The 16,347-nt window shown below is 38.7% G+C and overlaps 1 protein-coding gene and 1 pseudogene across 1 annotated transcript in view; one reads left to right on the forward strand and one right to left on the reverse strand.

Annotated features, from left to right (window-relative positions):
* Window positions 1–3,276: 3,276 nt before the first annotated feature.
* Window positions 3,277–7,410, reverse strand: LOC140937810 (collagen triple helix repeat-containing protein 1-like; annotated as a pseudogene).
* The window catches only part of LOC140937809 (zinc finger CCCH-type with G patch domain-containing protein-like), a 204,926-nt gene continuing 193,720 nt past the window's right edge, over window positions 5,142–16,347 (forward strand). The window contains exon 1 of the mRNA XM_073387383.1: window positions 5,142–5,153. The gene's annotated coding sequence lies outside the window, so the exon portion shown is untranslated. The remainder of the gene's footprint in view (window positions 5,154–16,347) is intronic.

Below are 16,347 nucleotides of genomic sequence, written 5' to 3' on the forward strand. Positions count from 1 at the left end.
TTGATCGTCTTAAATGATTTAATTAGAATGCTTGCAGGCAATTATAATCAGATTGCCTTGTGGAAAATTATGCAAACGTTATTACTTTGAAGCATTAATGCATCAGTCAATTCCAGCTGCGCCCAGCCCCCTCCATCCTGGGCTGACCCTCGGCGTTAGCATTTTTTTGCCTTGGATGGCAAATTCCCGGGGGTGGGGACTCTTGAGCTGTCAAATTGCCTGGAGTGGGGATGAGAAAAGAGGGCAAATGCCCCGTCCTCCGTCAACACTGTAACATTTTCATTGATCGCACAGTCGCATAATGCCGTTATTAGCATTTTAATGTGCGATTTTTCGTTTCAATTAACGTCTCCCTTTGTAATAGCGCTAGGAGTCTAATGAAGACTTCACACCGCGACGACATGCACCAGTTTAGGGTTTTAGTACTGATGTAAAATCATTGACATTAAAATTAATAAAGCGCTATAACGTTATATGTTATGAATAGTTATAAATATGAAAGGATGCTCTTCAAATAATATCAACAGAAATTTGATACAATAACCAAAACACGTTGATTCAGATCGACAGCTCTGGTTTTTTGCCATGTAATTCTGGGTTGATAAACAACGAAGAAATGTATGCATAAAATCAAGAACATGCCTTTACAACCTTCTTCACTTTATTCCTGTCCTTGACAGGTGAGCCAATCTGCGTTTTTTTTTTTTGTAAAATCTGTGTAGTTATATTCTGATAGGAAACTGCGTGCGTGTCCAAAGCTCGCTTATGGCCCCGGGGTTGACAAATGCTCGGCCCCCGGGCAGCGCAAAGTTTGCAAATGCCCCACCCCCGGGACTGACAAGGCGGGCAAATGCCCCGCAGTTGCCCAGGGGGGGCTGGGCGCACCTGAAATTGACTGATGCATTAAGTGCATTTCATATTTTCCAAAGACTTTGTGCCGAAAAGCACGCTCAAACACCCGAATGACGTTACCATATTATTTCAACCAAAGAGAATGTTACGTCTTACACTTTGTGGGATGACACACTTATTATATTCAGTAATGATAATCGCGGGTTACCAAGGTCAGGAGCAGGGCGGATAAAGGTTGCCCAACATTTATCCGCCCTGGTCAGGAGGTTTCAATTGGCCCCTCCGTGGTACAAAACATACCATGCCGGAGGAAGGGGCTGGAGGGATGCATTTGTATGGAGGCTCTTTGCATATGGAAAATGATGAAAATTGCTGAAATGAAAAGACGTGAAAAACAAAGAATTTTTGCATGGAACGGACTGGTATCCAACGTTAATCAATTTAGTAGGAGAGGATTAAGTCCATATTGAAGTCAATAAAATCTAATCCATAAGCTAAGACCTTTTTTGCTGTTAGGAGGCAGTGTTGACTGAGAATATCCAAAGCTAATTGACGGTTATGACATATGGGAAACAATCTCCTCTGGAAAACCATTGCGGCCAGACGAAGTACTTATTAATATATTATCGTGCCGCTTTCTGCAGCTTAAGACGGCACACAGATCTGAACGGCGCTGAGACGTCACTTGCATGTAAAATTTTGAACTCAATGATTTCACCAATTTTAACCTACAACAGTGAAGTTTGGAGTGCTTTTGTTAAATCAGATTTTAAGTCCTGGGACAGTTCTGCAAGAAAACCCATTTACAACTCTGTAAACGCCCTGATTTACAACTACACACTGGCAAGGCTTCCAACATTGCATGTAGAGCTGAACTCGGTAAATTCCCCAAGATCATTGATATAAATAAAAAGATTCTAAATTACTTCAGCTACTTGAAAGATAGAGATGAAGATTCTATAGTAAAAACAAGCCTTAAAAAATTTCAATTGACCCTTATTATAGCGGGGAAAAAAGCTTTTACTCTAATATCATGAAGATGGTTGACTACTACGATCTAAACGGCGACTTTCCTTGTATAATTAATTGCCTGACTCTAAAGTTAAACGGTATGTTGACGTAATGAAAAATAAACTCGTTTCTTACTGCGGGAACCAGACCGCTCACCAATTACAAAAACTCAGTTTCAGTTTATTGTACAATCAAAAAGGACTGTAGCCCCTCATCGTACCTAGTTTTAACAAGAAAAGATCCAGCGTCAAGAAAAGCTTTAAGAGTCTTAAAATTAGAATAAGTAGTCATCAACTTAGAATTGAAACGGATAGGTACAAAAAAAATCCATCGCAATGAAAGGATATGTTCCTTTTGTAACAGTTACAAAATTGAGGATGATTACTAGATTGAAAGGCCTATTATTTCATACATACTGAGTGATTCTGTTTGAGTCAACCTGAGTGAAAACATAGTCCGCGCCTTTATACAACCAATCAGAAAAGCGAAACGGCTCATTCACGTGTGAGTAGAACGTTTCGACCAATCACCGAGCACCCACCAAAAGCAACTGTGTTTTCGGTAGCTTTGTGTTTTCATTAAAGGTTTTATTCTGGCAGCTTTGTCAACAAGTTAAAACGTTTAGATTTTTTGTTTGGATAATATCTCAAGAAAATTGCCAGAAGAAACTAAATAATGGCTGAAGGAGAAATCCTCTGCTTTCCCGCTTTGCAGAAATCTGTTAACCAATTTATTGAAATTATTGAAATTAATTAATTAATTAATTAATCGAAGAACAGAAAAACAAACAAACGTTGTCGAAAGCTAGACGAGATGTCGGCTTGCTCTCCGAGTTTCTGAAATCCAAGCAAGAAAGCAGAAAAATAGAAGAGATTCAATCACAGGAACTCAAAGATTTTCTGAGTGAGTTTATAGTTACTGTTACTGTTTACAGTAATAGAAACGCATCAAGCGAGTTCTCGACTCATCCGATGAGGACAGCCCGCCTGCTGTACCATTTCAGTGACAATTTTTTGTCAAAGCTTTTTTATTGATTACCCCACCTACGCGAATTACCTCACTTACCTGGGGTCCCCCACCTTTGTGTAAACAAGCCCTTTTTTTGGAATTGATCCGACTCATGTGAAGTATGACGTCTGAACAAGGGCTCAGTTACTTCAAAAATAAAAAATTGATAGGAAGACTGTTCTGTTCACTTCTTTGATTATTATTAATTATCATTATTATTATTATTATTATTATTATTACTATTATTATTATTATTATTATTATTATTATTATTATTATTATTATTATTATTAGGTAAAAACCTCTCTACTATCAAACCTTAAGAAGAATTGCTTTGAATGAGAAATAATTAAATAAGCTCAAACGGCAAACGCTTCTTTTTATTTATACACTTTAATAGACGTCTTAATCATATGTTAATAGATCGTTTTGAAATCCCGGACTTGTGAGTTATAGTTTTTAACAATCTGAAGCACTACTGTCTAAAACTATTATAAAAATATCAACAGACTACCCAGCCACGTAGGGGTCGAAATCACTCACTCTCTTTCAAAGTCTTTTATCTAATTTTACTTTCTGTAGTATAAGAACTCATAATAACTCATGATCTCATGAGTCACTTTAATCTAAAGTCACTTTTAAGCTTGAGCTTTAGGAACTTCTTCAACAAATATACGGGACACTGAATTCTATCCTGTGTAGCCATCAGCGTTTCCATGTGAGGCGCAATTTCCGATCCAAAATCCCACGCGAACCTTTCCTTTGTGGATGTTATTACAGTGCCCCTCAATATGGCGGACGCGGTGGAGATTTTTATTACCGCCCGTCGCCATGTAGACAACTCCGTCAATCGGCAGAGGAGCAGAACACTCAGCGCCATTGAAAGTGAAGTACCAACGTTTGCAGCAGCTATTGCAGCTTGTAATCCTTAGTGCACCCGTCCAGTAAACATGAAGGGCAGTATCAGAAAAGTTTTTGGTGAAAACACAGTCCTTCAAAAAACACAAAGAATTTGATAAAAAATCTATTAATGAAGAGGCTCAGTAACAGATTAATGTTTCATTGCATCTAAAACCTAGATCTAGCTTAGATCTAATAGCAACTGCCTAGTGCCCAATATTGATTGTGGTCGTTGTGGATAGACAAATAAATCAGTTCATGAATGTAGAGGTCAAGGCTAACTTCACAGCTGGGAGACTGAATTTATCCCTTTTCGGAAAAAGGGACTTATATAATCTACTGCTGTAGTCAGCCTTGCATTTTTTTTAATTTTGTGCTATACAAGATTTTACTGGCTAGGAGTAGATCCACCATCATGATGATCATGCACCTTTAAGTTTTTAATTTGGCCCTCTTCGACGTACCCCGTAGAAACGGTGCCCCCGTTACTTGTCCTCCCCTCCACCTCCCAAACCCTTCATCCAACGTTAGAGACTGTTTTCAGCTAGAACTTTGACTTTCCAGATGTCACGCCTATTGGTTGCTGGAAGTCGTTGGCGCCGACCAATTCGGAACCTTAACATTCCCCGGCAAAACCCGGGCATTTGACCATCACTTGTGCCTGGGGGTGGGGAATTGAATCGCAAGCCTCAAGTTTAACTTTTTTTTAAGCTCCGGTGTCTGACAAAGTATTTCACATCCTCGGTAGATGCGATCTTTCTCTTAATTAGATGGAAGACTTGAAAAGGTTTAAGACACATCTGTTGTAAACGAATGGCTTTTTACTTCAAAAGCTAAGTGTATGCTGTTTTGTTATCATGACACCAATTTCCCTCCCTTTTTTTGTTTGAAGTTTATTAATTCATAAATACATAGCAGTTCGAAAACTGAATTGCGTATTTACGTTACAAAAATTGAATTAAAGATCTAAGCATTAACTAATCTATCTTAATTAAAAGGAATAAAGAAGCTGACAAGAGATGAGATGCCAAAAAAAGTTATCGAAATACAAGCTGCGAAATTTGAAAGCTTTAACCTATAAGTTAGTTGCTTTAAGACATGAAAAGATAATAAAGCTATTCTTAAAAAGGTCAGTTTTAAAACGTGGCATGTTAAAAGATCGCGCACGCCTTAACTGAATAAGTAGATTCGTGCGGTGCAGGTAATAACTTATAAAGACGGTGATTGTTGTCATTGAAAATTGTTTGAAAAAGTGACTCAAATATTTCGTCATGGTGGGTTGCTATTTTCTTAAAATTCATAATGACAAGAGCCTCATGATAGCTAATATTGGACATTGCTCTCTCCTGTACAGGTTCCAATTCTTGCGTAAAATATTTAGGCAAACTGAAGTGAAAGGCCGGTAGTGCATAGTCCATAATTGATCTCATACAACTAGAGTGGAAGAGCCCTAAATCAGTGCGAGTAACCTTAGCTCTCTTAAGTTGTACCAAAAAATATATAATCTCTTGGAGCCATTCTTAACAGTTTCATTAATATAGATATTCCAGGTCAAATCACTGGAAATATTGAGACCCAATAACTTTACACTGTCTACGGCTTCTAAAGCATCGCCGTTAATGAGAATGGGCTCAAATTCTTGCTGGGATTTTGTAAAGGATATTCGCATTTCTGGACTCTGTTTTTGACCATTGCACTACTCTATCTTTAGTACGTTGGGCGTTGCTAATTATAAGTTCCCCCTTCGCGACTGTTTCGGAGATAGTGGTATCATCTACATATTTCCATAAGCGTGCATTCTTGACAACAAGGTCGTTAATCATAATCAAAAAAAGCCAAGGCCCTAATTTGGTTCCTTCAGGGGACAGGTTCCCGTTCAGATACATCATAAAGTTCACCAAGTTTGATCAATACAAAGTATATTATCATGACCGGAAGATAAAAGCCCGACTTACTTTTAGACGTCCGAAACATTTACCTTTCTTCCAAACAACATATAATCTTCAAAATATTTCTTCTTTGGGAGAGTCATTTGACTACTACATTAGGCCGTAATGTATAAGGAGAATTTCTCTTTCCTCCACAAAGGCCTCTCTGTATCGTAGGGAAGCTGGGGAGAGAGAAAAAGGAAGCGCGCGGGGAACAACGGGATACCCAGCGGGGTCCTTTGCGGAGAAGAGAAGGAGAATTTGATCAGGCGTGCCTTAAAAAGTTCAAATGCCCAGCGGTAGGGGGGCGGGGCCAACTACAAGCTTTATTTGCAGAACCATACAAGTACATACTAGTATTGCAAAAGCTATTTATAATTATGGTTCAAGAATATGAACTAAAATTTAATCACAGTGAAATTAAGCCACTTTGTCCATAATTCGTCCCGTCACGATATATATAGTATATATATATATATTTTTTTTCTTCAAGTTTTGTTTTGATAATGACCAATAGTGAATACCATTGACAATTCTGGAACGAGTACCTTACGCGCTCGAAATTCTGCCTACAAAATTCAGTGTACAAGCTTACGTGTGTAACTAGGCTGCTATATAGAGAATGTCGCTTTATAATGAGTGCGCGGCCACAAGCCTTTAGATATTCGTTGGTATGCAAAAAGCCTTTTGGAAAATGGCTGCTGCATGCTCTGTGTTGTGTATAAATTTGATAATTTTATGCCCATCAATCGCAAATGCACGACTCACCTTGATCAGACCAGTGTCCTTCTGATCATCCAAGTTGTTCCAGGCACATTCTTTCCAATTCTTAAACGGCATCGGGCTAAGTTCCCATTTTTGACCGGGAGGACCCTGGTCTCCAGTTTCTCCTTTAGCCCCTTCCTCTCTCTTTACACCAGCAGGTCCCTTATCACCAGGAGGTCCCTGAGGTCCAGTCTTTCGCTGCAATCCTTGATCGCCTTTAGCCCCATCATGGCCATCATGTCCGTCACGTCCGTCGCGGCCTGGTGCCCCAGGAGTACCATGCTTGCCGGGCATGCCGGGAATGCCACAACCACCATAACAAAACGATGGAGATTGCTAGTTTCAAACAAGAAAATAGTAAAAATTATAAAAAATATATCTTGTTATCCTTCGACTGATTGATCAAAAAACTGAAAGGCAGAAATGCCGGTATGTGTACTTTTAGTAGAAACAGCTCGAGCTTTCCGCATATAAGAAAAATGCTTGTACAATGGGCTAATTTTTATCTGAAAATTTCAGTTTCCTAAGGTCTCAGATTCAGAAAAGGCGGCATTTTTTTCATTTTCATGTGTTCGCTTCTCCTGCCTGCTTCTTAAATAGGTGTTATCTTCACCTCTCCACCATCACGTCTTTCTTCAGTCAAATGTCAGTGGCGTGGCGTCCTGAGAGCTTTCCGCATGTTGCTCGAGATTTCCCCCACAATATCCCTTAATTTCTCAAAAAGTTGCCCAAAAGCTCGTCAAAGAAAGTCAAAAGTTTCTTTTTGTAGCGAAAGTTGCTCAAAAGTTGTTTAAAAAAACTGTACCGTGGTTTGTGCGCACTGTTTGTTGCCGCTAGTTGCCGTTACAGAAGTCATCATGGCCAGCAGTAACATTAATAAACTTAGCATGATGATCAGTTCGACCAGTTCACTTGACCAGATCTATCAAAAGCTCCTCAGCTGCCTGTGGAAAAGAGGATGATGCACTTTAGCCTGGTACTTTCAGGCACTCCCCCCCCCCCCCCCCCCCACCCCACCCCACCTCCACAAACATCAGTTATTATTGTTTAGTGTTCATTGCAATCACCCAGCAGTTTTGTGGTCCGAAAATATTTACTTAACTTGAACAAAACAATGTTGAAATAATAAGATGAACTTTTAACCCTTGGTGGATAATTCTTCAAAAGAGATATTGCTGTGCACATGCGTAATACGAAGCACGGGGGAGTGTTAAAAAGAATTTTAAACCAGCTTAAGTATTTAGCACCTTATTTAAACACGCAATTCAAATTTCAGTTTTTAGGGAACAGAAACAGTGCACGTAAACTGGAGTCACTCACTGTGTCGTAACAATAATGCGCAAGTGTTCGTCCTAAAACTTTGATTACTAAATTTGGCTACTTTGATTGTTATTACCACATGCAAGTAATCTTTGCTACATACAATAGCGTGAAAGTATTTGCATTGCAGTAACACGCACAGACTGAAACTAAAAATCTCTAGAAAACTGTAGATATGAGCCTCTGTATGGGTATTTCCGACGACATCGAAGTCGCGACGACCACCATTTATGAAGTGACCATCTTAGAGATTAAAGCGACAATGGCATTGCCATTTCAATTAAGTTTGACAACATTTGTTGTGCATGGAATGACGGCAACGAAACTTGCAAAAAGTGCGCTGCACGTTCAGATGTTTTTTTTTTTTTCGCTTATTTTCTCGTTTCCCTTGTCGCAGTGGTTGAATGGAGTTCGTTAGCAGCGTTACGTTGCACAAAGCATGCAATTCTTGACATGCCACGATTTCGCCAGAAAAACTAACGATTTGATGGAAAACGCGCGACGAAACCGACGTCCGTGGGTACCCACACAGAAGCTTAGTTATCTAGATTATTTTTGCTCTTTCCCTGAACTTTCTTGAGTGAATGGCTACCCAGTAAGCTATAGTTTCCTGATGTTAAACTAGGAAGCCATTGACTAAAACTAAGTCCCTCCTTGGTTAAGATTAAGTAAATGTACCTTGGAAGTCTTGATCCTGCGTTCAGCGCACGTAGCTGCACCCAGCAAAACTAAAACCAAAAGTGAAACCTGTTTCCACAAGTGCAGTGTTGCCTTGTTCTTAAAAGGTATCACGCCACACCGTTTCTCCAATATGAATGGTCAGACTCCCATCAACAGAACAGATGACGTCTTTCCTTAAAGATCAACCCCTGTTGTCATGGTGATTCAAGTACCAACAAGAGAGGCTACGTGACTGTGTGGTTGTCTCTCCATATCGCACCGTTTTCAAGGTAGCATTATCTGAGTTTACTCTATCCCTTAGATCAGCATGAATTACTAGAATGCTAGAATTCAGCGATTTCCTCTTCTCAATTAAAATGTAGTTATCCCAGGATAGCCGCTTATTTGCAAGAAAAAAACTTAATGTAAGAGAGTCTTGCAGTAAAATGACATATCTATAAAAGGACTGCTAGTAAAAACACAAGGATGTGCCAGAGTAAACAGAGGCTGAATGAAATTAACCTTTGTAATAAAATATGGCTTACTAAGAAGCTGAATAAGCTGTCAATAAACTGTCAATAAGCTGTCAAAAAGCCTCTAAATCTCCAAAATGATTTTCCCTTTGCCTCCTGAGGACTCAAATATCTGAAAGCGTACAGATGGGCCGTGCTCGACAGAAAATTAGAATTGAACCCTAAAATGTGAAGCACAATACCAATCTGGGCGTGGATCAAGGTTTTATTTTAAAACTCACAAAACCGTGAACGTCAGAAATATTACTGGAATGTTATTTTGTCCAGGAAACCCGCTTAGGTTTAAAGAATGAACTACTGACAAGGCTAAAACTTATATATTTAAAAAAGGAAAATCCGAACGTATTCGACTCTAGAGAGCATCATCAGGGTAAGAAAATACCGTCCACTGCATATAATCGCACATGTCATATCCTCAGATAATTCTCGATGGGAAAAGTTTCGCAACGTAGGAGTTAATTTGTCTGTTCAAGTTAGGCTTCAATTATGGAATCATTAGGCCTTCGTTTTAGGTTGTGTTCTTGAAGATTAGCTCTTAGAATACTCTTCACGGCGGCATAACGGTGGGCGTCAGATGCAAAATTTCCATTTAGTTTTGCGAAGATGAGAATACAAAGGTTCCAAAGGCATTTCTGTACGAAACCGGTGCTTACGGCGGTTCGCTGAAATTGAGAAGCCGATCAGGCAAAAAAAGACTTAACCGTAAACAGCAACTGTGATGTGTTTGTAAGGCCCGGTTCAGGCGCCGAACTTTTCATGGGCCGAACGTTCGGCGTCTGAATGAATTAAAAACGCCTGTTTCAATTTGGAACGGGCATTTCGGCTGTGGAACGACTTTGGAACGGCTTTGATCAGAGACTATTATAACGTATTTTGTAAGCAGTTTGACCGAAATGAGCATTTTTCACCTTTTGAACTTAGTTCAGCTGCAATTAAGATCGGCGTCTGAATCAGTTCAGCTGGTCTAAATAATTTGGGTCGGCCTTAATTCGAATCAGGTTCGGCTCATGAACTCATGAGCTAATTTTTTGGTTTGCTCGTTTAGGTAGAGTAGCTAAATGTCGATAAGAGCCCTGGCACTCTAAAGAAAGATTTGAGGATACCAGTCTACATACCTAACGAGACAACAACATCCTCTCCCATTGATTTTCAACCACCATATAGATGTTGCGACGATTAATAGATTGTGGCAAAAAAAAAACTAGAATCCTAAGAAATTAAAAGGCAGCATACCAGCATGAAGAGAGAGAATTACGGACAGGGAGCAGCCCTTTCCCTGGGGGAGGGAAATGCAGTAGAACTACATCACATTACTTATTATACTGTCAAGTATAAGTCATTACTTATTATACTGTTGTATTTTCAGTATAAGACTCTGAGTGTACAGTAGAATTCTCCAACCCCTCGAACAAATGATTCCTTGAACCTGAAGAGTTCCTTTCCCTTTTAAATCTGTAATTTTATTCAACCATATTTTATGATTTTCAACCACCATATAGAGTTCCGACGATTAATAGACTGTGCAAAAAAAACCTAGAATCCTAAGATAAGGCAGAATACCAGCATGAAGAGAGAGAATTACTCCACGACGGGTGTCGTATTTCGGACAGGGAGAAGCCCCCGAAAATCTGTGGGGGGGGGGGGGGCAAATTTGGTAGAACTACATCACATGTATTAAGTCATTACTTATTATGCTGCTGTATTTTCAGTATAAGACTCTGAGTGTACAGTAGAATTCTCCAACCCCTCAAACGAATGATTCCTTGAACCTGGAGAGTTCCCTTCCCTTTTAAATCTGTAATTTTATCCATATGTTTCCAAGCTTTCGATAATCAGAACTAATCCCAGTTTTTTCCTAAAATTAAAAGATTCGAGAGTTGGAATGCGAATGGCGTTCACAACTCAAGAGAGTCTATAAATTAATCAAGGCACAGCTCAAAAGATGAATAAATGGGAAGAGTTACTCCTTCTAAAATCCAGACCCAATTGCGACGCAAACTGTGTCCTATCTCAGAACGAAAGAGCCCCAAAAACGTATCTCTGGTGCCAAGGCACACACCTGATTAACTTTTCAAATAAAACAGCCTATAATTTTCTGACTTTTGTAATTGCTGGTTGGTTTACTTTAGAAACCAAGAATGTATTAACTTAGATTTTGAGAACTTATGCACCTATCAATGTAAACCCCGTGGGAGGGAGTGCGGGCAAGGGGTGGGGATTTGACAAATTTTAAAATTTTTCGATCAAATTCCCCAGGGTGGGAAACGAAAGGTCAATCAAAAGTGTCAAAAAAGCCCCCACCCCAGGGGAAAAAATCTAAACAAACAATGCTATAATACTATATAAAACGAATAAAAGAACATTTCAAACACGTTGTTACTACTTTTATTTACGGTTAACGGAAGCTCCATTAAATTACTCGCTGTAATTAAGTATTTTCTCTCTCCACTAGCATATCTTATCTTGAACAACAAAATCACTCCAGGAAGATTGACCGTGCTATATAATATTAATAACACGTAAAATGCTTTATAACATCTGCTCAACATGTCAGAACAAGAACAAGTCGGATCAGTGACCCATAAAAAATCCTCTGACTTTCATTGTGGAATTCGATTTCAATCGAGGTTTAAAATCAGATGGGAACTTGAAGATAAAAACTTCCTCAAAATAGACATTATCTGTTTAGATGACAGTTTAAAGTATCGGATTATGGCGATTAAAACAAATGAAAACTTTATACCTTTCTCCAACAACGTGACTTTCAGGAAGCCTCGAAGGACGGACTTGGTAACTGCTTCTGAATTGATACCAGGCTTCTGTCGGTCAAAGTCAAATGTCCCGACCCCGGGGTCGCTTCACACGATCAAAAGCCCGACAGCGGGGATAGTCCCAGGCATCAAATCCCCTCCCCTTGCCCGCACTCCCCCCCCCCCCCCCCCCACGGGATTTACATTGATAGGTGCATTATTTACAAGAAAGAAATAAAAATGAGAAAATAACGTAGTGCTCTTTATGGAAACATTGGCTTGTTTCTATGAAACATATGCAAATATTTTCGCTATTAGTCAGTGCAGTATCTTCTACCAAGAAAATCCCAGAACGAATGTTGTATGTCTACGACATACAACACCTGGTATGTTTGCCGATGATACATATATAACTACAGCTCATGAAGAAATATCCACAATAGAATGTTCTTTAAATAGTGACATAATTGCAGAACATAATTGGCTTAAGACAAACAAATTGAGTTGCAATACTTCTAAAACTAGTTATATGACAACTGGCTCATGGCAAAATTTGGCAAATGCCAAGTTCATGAATCTAGAGTTGGATAATAGACCTATTGAACATAAACCCTCCACTTAGTTACTGGGGGTTCATGTTGATGAGATGCTAACCTGGGATAATCAGATCAAACATATTTCATCCAAAGTCTCTAATGGCTTGCGAATGCTGTATTTAGCTAGAAAACTAACTGATAATCAAGAGACTCTTAAAACTGTTTTTACTATTCACTTGTGCAGCCCTACTTTGACTATTATGATGTTGTATGGGGCGATTGCTCCAAAACACGTGCTGACAAATTTCAAAAGTTGCAAAATACAGCAGCAGGGATTATTACTCGGGCTGATTACTCTATCAGATCATCAGATGTACTAAATTCTTTAGAGTGGTCAAACTTAGAAGAAAGAAGAAAAAGGTACTTATTAGTCACGATTTTTAAAATATTCAATAATAATTGTCCGACGTACATCAGGAGCGGTTTCATAGAACCCCTGAAATTCATGACTGTATAGTAATTAGAGGGGTTCTAACTATGATCTCCAACTACCACTACCTAAAACAAATTTTCTTAAGCGTTCATTTTCTTATCGAGGTGCAATGGCTTGGAACCAACTGTCAAATAAAACACGTGAGATGGGGGATCTTACTAGCTTTAAACTCGCCATATCTTAGGATATAACTTTTTATTGTGTTTTTATCTTATTTCTTTAATATTCATTTCTTGCTCTTATATTGTATTTCAAATTATTAATTGTTTTTTTGTTTTTTTGTTGTCGTTTTTTTTACCGTTATTATTAGTCTTGATTACCATATAAGCTAGATAGTTACGTTTATGACAGTCGATAGGAACAGATAAAATTGTCAATTCTTGTGCTAATTATGTTAGTTAATCACTAGTCGTAATGTTTATAAATTGTAATTATCACACGGCATGTCTGAAAACCACCTTGCTGAGCCATTTACCGTGTTTAAATGAAGTTGATTGATTGATTTGATTTCGATTGAATCCCCTCCCCCCACTCCCCCCCCCCCCCCCCCTCCCACAACCCAAAGATAACATTTGCTTCGAACTTTGAGCAAAATGTTGGTTGGAGGGCAGTTTTGGCTAAGCAAATAGATCTCTTCTGTTTTTAAGGGTTAAAAATTATGCTAACCCTCGACACCAATCATCAGAACTCAAATACTTTATCTTTTTTGACATAAGGTGACTTATGGTCGTATTATCGGTTGGGATGCATGTAATGTTTTCCTATCAATTTAGAAATCATGATGATTTATGAGTCTTTGCAATTTACATTAATAGTTTATTATCTTATAAAATACGTTGAATAGAACGATCTCTGTACAACAAAAGAGACTAGTTTTGAGAAAGAGCAATTTAAAAACTAGTCACGGTTTTCTTAGCTGCTTTTTTTATTTAACTCATCTACGGTGGGTGGCGTTTAAATGCACAGCGACTGTGTAGTGGAATTTTTTTCCGACACAATTAGATCACTATATCTTTTTACTCAAGTCAAAGGGACACTGAACAATTTAAGCCTTCCATATAACAATGTCTTTCTCTTCTTATTCTAGAAATTAAAACTGTATTTTTACCTTACGCCTATTGAGCAGACCGTAAATTGTTCAGTGTCATTTGTGTAAACAGAACGATCACACTGAACGTTGTGAGACGAAAACCGTCTCAGATCACTGAAGATCGTTTTTCTCTTTAGTTTTCATTGTGCACGTGCATTCTTCTGTTCTGATAGGGTCGTTTCATTCGAAGCAGAGAAGTCGGAGTTGGAATTTTTGAAAGCGTGGTCTTATTTGGAAATCATTGACCTCAGACCCCACTCGCCGCATGGCGACTCCACACGACGAGGTTTACACAGTATTAGAAAACTTTGTTATTCTCATGAGTTGCTAAAACTTTAATCAAGTTGCCCCGTATCAAAGGTTGCTCCAAATAGCCGAGTAAACAGCCTGGGATTAGAGATCTTAAAGGGCAGGAAGCGGGAGAAATAGAGGAAAACTACGCAGCAGCAGTAGCAGCAGTCTCTCTTTTCTCTAAGTTCGTCGAGCGTTTGGCGAAACGCTCGAGACAAAAAAATGACCACGCGCATGCGTCAAGGCGCTCGACGGGAGAGGCTCTTTTCTGTTCTCGGGGTGCAGCCCTCGTTTCTCGTTTATCCATGTATAGCAAACGATTCCGGAGAAAATAGTGGCCAACAACCCGTTAAGGGGTAATTAATCAACTGAACACGATTTCCCCCAGATATTTATTTGAAAGATAAATGCGTGATCTCATTGGGTTTTTTGAGGTTTGGTACACTATAGATTTAATGTAAAGGTAATCTTTTGCTCATTTTCGTCTTAATTTATTGTAAGCAATCATCTATAAGCTAAGACCTTTTTTGCTGTTAGGAGGCAGTGTTGACCGAGAATATCCAAAGACAATATGACATATGGGAAACAATCTCCTCTGGAAAACCATCGCCGCCAGACGACTTAAGTACTTATTAATATATTATCGTGCCGCGTTCTGCAGCTTAAGACGGTACACAGATCTCAACGGCCTTAAGCCCTCACTTGCATGTAAAATTTTGAACTCAATGATTTCACAAATTTTACTCTACAACAGTGAAGTTTGGAGTGCTTTTGTTAAATCAGATTTTAAGTCCTGGGACAGTTCTGCAAGAAAACCCATTTACAACTCTGTAAACGCTCTGACATTGCATGTAGAGCTGAACTCGGTAAATTCCCCAAGATCATTGATATAAATAAAAGATTCTAAATTACTTCAGCTACTTTAAAGATAAAGATGAAGATTCTATAGTTAAACAAGCCTTAAAAATTTCAGTTGACCCTTAATTATAGCGGGGAAAATAGTTTTTACTCTAATCTCATGAAGATGGTTGACTACTACGATCTAAACTGTGACTTTTCTTGTATCATTCATTGAATGACTCTAAAGTTAAACGGTATGTCGGTGTAATGAAAAATAAATACGTTTCTTACTAGAACCAGACCCCTCAACAATTACAAAAACTCAGTTTCAGTTTATTGTACAATTAAAAAGGACTGTAGCCCCTCACCGTACCTAGATTTAACAAGAAAAAACCCCGCGTCAAGAAAAGCTCTTCTTAAAATTACAATAAGTAGTCATCAACTTAGAATTGAAACGGGTAGATACAAAAAAAATCCCTCGCAATGAAAGGATATGTTCCTTTTGTAACAGTTACAAAATTGAGGATGAAAATCATTTCTTACTAAATTGTAAGGCCTATTCTCAGATTAGAGACGTATTTTTCTCCAAAAGAGAAAATCAACTAAAATATCTCATTTCATGGATTCTTCTGACTATTTAATTAACTGTCAATTAATTACTTTTATTTATCTCGTAATGCTTTGAATTAACAAATAAATTAATATCAATGAATGAATGAGAACTGTAATGTTTTGTAATGTTTTACAATAATTAGTTGAATTAGAGCGGTTTTCACTTGACTGTCGTAAAACCAAAACCAAAGTAAATACACTAGCCAACCAAAGGGCGTAGTAAAACCAAAACCAAACCAATTCCTCAATTACTTTCGACAGTCAAGTGAAAACCGCTCTAAAGTAAATAAAGTTAGATTAGAAGCTTTTGCAATACTATAATACCTTTATGGTCATGAAAATAAAGCTTTTGTTGTTGTTGTTGTAGTTGCGTGTCAGAAGCAAAAAAAGCAACGCGGGGGGGGGGGAGGAGCACAACTTTTTGTCGGAATATGGGTTCAGCACAGGGTGTCCCAACTTAACGTGACGAAACTGCAATACTCGTCACTTCGTCACATTAGTCAGAACAATAGGGGTATTTTCTTCCCCCTCAATGTTGGTTTTTGCGTGTTTTCATGTCAGACGCAAAAGAAATCAACACGGGGGGGGGGGGGGGGGGGGGTGAGGAGCACAACTTTTTGTCAGAAATATGGGTACAGCAAGGGTTGTCCCAGTTAAGTGTGATGAGGATTGCAGGTAGGTGAGGTACCCAGCTTAGGTGGGGTAACCCGCATGTCCATATAATCTCTCCTACGGTCACGTAAACGTAAAAGTAAAGT

The sequence above is a fragment of the Porites lutea genome, chromosome 5 (assembly GCF_958299795.1).
Source record: "Porites lutea chromosome 5, jaPorLute2.1, whole genome shotgun sequence".
Taxonomy (NCBI): domain Eukaryota; kingdom Metazoa; phylum Cnidaria; class Anthozoa; order Scleractinia; family Poritidae; genus Porites; species Porites lutea.